Genomic DNA, 6,000 nt, shown 5'->3' on the forward strand with positions numbered 1-6,000 from the left:
GTGTGACATGGGTACATGGAAGATCCCTGATGACTAACATCAAACAGGAATCGGTGGTTTGCTTTGTGTTATTTTGTATTCAAAACATTCAGCTACAACAACAAAAACACAGGTTGTTAGCTCATGTAGAACTGGAAAAGCTGCTGCCCAGAAACTTTACTCTGAAGGGTCAGCAGTAAAGTGATGCTAATCTAGTCTGAAAACATCTGTTCCTTGGGGAGCAGAAAAGTAATTCTGCTGGAGAAATCATGAGTATAATGATTTATTTTTTTTATGATTTTATTTTTAACCTGAAACTTTATCTGCCTGTTTCCTTCTGCATTTGAAGTTGGTTTTCATTTTTGGCTTCAGCAAAGACAACTGCTTCGAACAGAGGGCCACCCACCTATGATTTGCATTGTTGCCTGCATGCTGAGTGAGGGGGAGAAGGAGGAAAAACAAATTATGATTAATTACAGCCACTGTTCTGCCACTAGAGACTTCTGGGAAATATCAGTCACCTTCCTGAATCCCTCACAGTAGCTACAACAGGTTTAACAACCTACGCAAGGTGAAAGTCTGTATCAGGTAGAGAAATCTCTGGGGATGCCTTGGAAACACTTGAAGGAGGCTAAGTAATATGTCACTGGCTCACTGTAGCTGGAGATAAGGTTAATCAGGAGACATTCCTAGCAAAGTACCCAAGGACTGAACATATGTGGAACAGGAATATGGGCCTGCTTTCTTTCAAGTGACCAGTAACTTGGGAAGACCAGTCAGGAACATGAAGATGGCCAAATGAACTTCAGACTTCAGAAATATTATTCGGGGGCATAATATTTCATCCACTTCCCTTATATTCAGAGGATATAGGAGGATACTCAGAGGACATTAAGCCCTTTCCAAAATCTGTCCCTCTTTCTATTGGATGGCAGTCCTGTACCGGTCACTCTAGGAGAGTTCTGTGCCGGGAGGAGGAAGGCATTTCTGGGACAAGAAACCCAGTGGAGTTTGCACTGCTTCTTCTTGCATGTTTAAGGCAAAAAAAGATCAAGTTTTGTCAAGTTTTGAGTATGACTCTTGTAGCCCAAAGTAGCTCAAAGCCTTCTTTGTGAGAGGCAGGAGCACTGGGGAAGAACATGGTTCAAGATGGGCTGGCACGTGTCAAGAAGCAAGGTCACTGGTTGTGGGTGTGGTGAGGTCCAGGGAAGTCTTTTCTGGGCCTTGTCTTAATTTTTTCCTTCTGAGAAAGAAAGAAGGATCAGGCTCAGGTCTCTCTACCTACCAGAGTCCCTTCTCCACGTATTGAGGCATAGGGACACCACATCTCTTCAGATTAGGGTGTCCCAAGCTATTTGTATCATTTGCATCTAGGGTGATTGGCTTATCTATAGACACCAGAAAACAGCAGGTACTTTGGGCAGAGTTTGAAGCATGTCTTACACAGGTTATTGTGGTAATGCTCCAGGGGAATCTGAGTCAGCTGAGATTCCGAAGGAGCAAATGAACTAATTCATCTTTGTACAGGTAGCACAAAGAAAATTATATTATAGCACAGCCAGGTAATCTGGTACAATTGTCAAAATTTTTACTCATGCTTGGTGTAAGACAGAAGAGCTTTGCAGTGGGCAAAACTGAAGGGTATATAAGTCTGGAAGAGTAAATATGCTTTGTAATGCTCTCTAGTGATTTTTATGCCTTGAGTGAGTTCAGGTAAGACAGGTTTTGAATCTAAACTGCAGTTGTTATTCTTGGATAATTCTGTGGGTGGGCCAATATAACCAGTGTTTTATCTCTGACCCAGTCTAATTTCTCAGCCTGCGAAATATCAATACTCTTCAATGTGCCAAAAAAAAAAGGAAAGTCCAATTCTGTGTGTGGAAACCTGATGTTTTTAACTGAGGTTTCCACTTCAGTTATCATACTGGGCTTTATCCCTCAGTCCTGGGAATGCACATCATTTCAGGAAGCCAAAGAAAAAGTTGTCTAAGGAATCCATGTCCTTTTGCTCCAAATGCTGTAGTGAGCTAAATGTCACCTCTAAAAACACTGTAATTCAAGTTAGTGGGCTATGTGGGAATATTTCTGAGAATTTGATTTGCTTAAATATGTCTTTGTGCCCGTAATCTCAGATCCTAGCATTGCCCTTTTAAAATGCCAAATGCAACAGCTTGGATCATTAGCACTCTTTGAATTCTGTTATTTGGGTCGTGCAAATGTGACTTCTGTCCTTTAGACAGACACTTTCATGCTGTAGGGGGGGGGTGGGAGAAATAGTATTTAGAATACTGTAGGACGATTCTGGTGTCTTACAGTGTTGTAACTCCAATGAAACCTAATAGATCTATCCCAAGCTTAATTGATATGAAAAAAATAAAATATTGCCCAGGTGTGAGAGACTTATCATTAACCCTTTTCTCAGTTTGAAATTGCATTCCCCTTTGATATTTATTGTTAAGTTTACTCACTACACACTCAATTTTGAATTATATTTCTTCTCTAAGAACCCAGCTCTCTCCTTGATGATTCCACACAGAAATCTCACTGAGGAGGAAGAGGCAGAGTTGTGGGGCAGCCTCCTTTCAGTTTGCACAAGCTGCAAAACTGCCCTCTGATATCTGTTGTTTTTTCTCTGTTGCCTTGGATCTCTTCTCAATTCCAATGAAAATTCCAACAAGTTAATAGTCAAAGTGATGCTTATGTGCTGCCACAGTTCTTGCAAGATAAATTGTTTTTTATCTAAAGGCATAGGGCTGGGGAAGAGAAAAGTCATGACTGGGGCTCCAGAAGAGATGACATAAGATGACACAGTAAGATTATAGGCAAGTGAGGAAAAGAGAGGAGAAACAGCGGGTTTTGAGGAAGAACCAGAAGTGCGTGTGAGGAAAAAGCAGAGGAAAATGACGGACAATCAAAAGGAATAGTGAGAGAGGAACAAAAGAAGAGATGTAGAAATTGAGAAGCATCATTATGGGATACCAGAGACATGAGTGGAAAAAAAAATGAATTAATAGAAGGAAAAGCAACACCAGAATGACTTAGTTAAATTCTAACAAAAAGTAGAATACCGATATACTACCAGTCACCATCAATAACACTACCATATGTCGTGCTGCTTTCCATTGGTGTAACAGATACATCAGGATACATACTTTCAGCTTTTTTTTTTTTATTGCACACCTTTAAATACTTCATCTTTTGGCAACAGGAAGCTTTTGGGTACAGGGCTAAGTAGGCTTTGGGCCAACTCCACTCATAACCCACAGGGGACTGTCTCCACCATAAACCTTCTAGGTATATGTTGATGGAGGGAGAACATCTGCTCTGCAGCTGCTGTGTATTCTCCTGAAATAACATGTCATGATTACAGTGTACCTTGCAATGCATACATACAAAGAACACAAACTAAGATTTCACTGCTGACCTTAATTTTGGCATTTCCCAGCTTTCAAATGCTTGAATTTGCAACCTTGATGTTTTAACTTAGGTTTTTCTTCTCTGCAATTATAAACAACACTTTGCATTTCTCTGATGTGTTCTGCCCAAGAATTTGATAGTGTTCTATAAACATTTTTTGAAATTAGGCATGACAGCAGCAGTTCTTTGAAGTAAGTAACTTTTACCATTATTTCAGCTTTTGAAATGAATACATGCAGAGATCATGCTTAGTCACACAGGATGTCCACAGATCAGAAGAGACAGCCCTATCTTCTACACCCTGACCTGTGTTTTGACCTTCATCTGCACTTCTTTTATAGATAAAAAAAGTCCTTTTTAAGATCACAGAATTGCATTTGTGACTTTCCTATTGAATTTACGTGAAATAGCAGTACATGCCATTTGGAGGCCTAAGGCCACATTTCATCTGCAGTAAGTCTGAACAGGATGCTCATTAACAAGTAGCAGCCCTCAGTCAGCCTGGGGTTCACTGCAAAGGGCCACATGAATACTTTATGAATAATAAAATGGACTGGAAAAGTTTGGATCACGCAGGTGAGGTCTTCTGTAAGAGCTATTTGAAGTACTAATAACAGAGCATCATTAATTTCTTGTTAGCTGAGTTTAAATTTCATCTCCTTGAAATAGTTTCTTGTGTGTCCATCAATAAAGGTCTTCTGTGCATCATGTTTCCTTCTGACAGAGCAGCCGCTGCTTGTTGGTAAGCTAATTACTTATGTTTTCATTCTGCCTGGTAAACAGATCTCCCCTTGTTCTTATCACAGTTCATGCTTCACTTGTTTTCTAGTAGACTGCTTTTTCTTCTGTCAAGCTATAAGGGCCTCTTCTTCCAAGGCAAGAAATAATAAGCATTAAAAAAAAAAAGGTCAGAGTGAAACTGTATAGTCCTTCAGCTCCGCACAGGCAAAATACGTGATGAATTCAGAACAGTCTTCACCCTGACTACACTCACTTGCCTCTGTTCCTCCGTGAGGCCTCTGTGGCCTCACATCTTAATTTCACTGTTTTCCATTTTTTAAGAGGTATCTATGTCATCTATATTTATATCTATATCATCTATCTATAGTGTTTCCATCTCTAAATGCCTTCACAGAGTTTTTCTCAGATCAGCTTCCTTGGCTGTCTCCAGGAACAGAAACTCTTCCTTTTGCCTTGCCATGATCCTTCTCCCCTGTAGACCCAGACAACTTGGTTGGGTACCATCCCTGGGACACAGGACTCTGCCTGAAGCCATTTTGAGTGGCCAGTGGTAGCCTCAGCAGCACCAAAAGCCACTGGGCTGCATGTCCTATGGTTAGGCCTACCATGAATAACAGGAGTGTGTGTCACCTCAGCCTCAGTGACCTTGCTCCGCTGTTTCAAACAGCCTCATGAAAATCTCCTCCCTGACAGTTCTCAACAGACCTTTCCTGACATCCCGTCTCTTCCCACTCTTCGCCTCCTCCATCAGGTGAATTGGACTGATGGATAGGCTGATAATGTAAAGCAGCCTTTGCTGAAATAAGGGGTAGATTAAGGTGTAAAATCTGGTGTCAGGATCATATTTCTACCTGTGTGCTTTGGAGCTTCTGACTTTTCTACACTTGGTGATGAATGGCAGGAAGGGGAAAAAGAGAGAGTGGGAAGCCCCCCTGCTTTCGTCACGGGGAGAATGCTTAGTGTGCAGTAAATTTCTCATATTTCCAACTCATGCTGGAGCATGTTTGCCAAGAGCTTAAGAGTTATAGGCCCATAAGTCAAATACCTTGCAAAAGAGGTGCTATTATTCTCCCGTTTTTCACCTGAGCTTGTAAGTAGGCTTCATATATCTTTGACTCACTACAGCACAGACTTCTTCCATGTTCTGTTCTATTCCCTTATGTCAATTAAACTCCAGCAGAAAGGTGATATATGGATGTATTTCATCAAAATAATCATGCCCAGAGCCTGGCGATGGTGCTCCAACAAAAGCCATGTCACAGATACAGCATGCCAGGAAGAGGCATCAGAACTTTTTCCAGATGTACCCAGTGGCTCTACAGGGCAGCATCATGACTGCTTCATCGCAGCAGACACGTCAGCATCTATTGTGTTGTATGCATGGCCTAAACCCTGCCATTGCTCCTGTGTCCAGGTGCTTCACACCATGCCCCTTCTCTTCTAGCTGCACTGGGAAGGTGAGAAGCTTTGCTGCCTCTATTTTGTGGTGGGAGAACTGACATACTGCCAGGGTACTACACTTACCCAGGAGATTCTTTCTGAGGATTAAGGATGACTAGGAAGAGAAAGGATCCACCTGACCAAATGGTCACTTCAGTCTTTACTCTGACATTTGCCTTTAGGAATTCCAGGCCCTTGAGACTCATGAGAAAGTCTAGAGCAAGGAAGAGTTGCCATGGGTGGAGGAAGATCAGGTTAGAGAGCATTTAAACAAACTGAACACACACAAGCCCATCAGACACAATGGGATGTACACATGAACACTGAGGAGGCTGGCTGATGTCATTTTGAGGTCACTCTCGATGTCTTTGAGAGGTCATGGCAACTGGGCAAGGTTCCTGAGGACTGAAAGAAAGCAGATGT

This window comes from Anser brachyrhynchus (genome assembly GCF_964034855.1).
Source record: "Anser brachyrhynchus genome assembly, chromosome: 1".
NCBI classification, from domain to species: Eukaryota; Metazoa; Chordata; class Aves; order Anseriformes; family Anatidae; genus Anser; species Anser brachyrhynchus.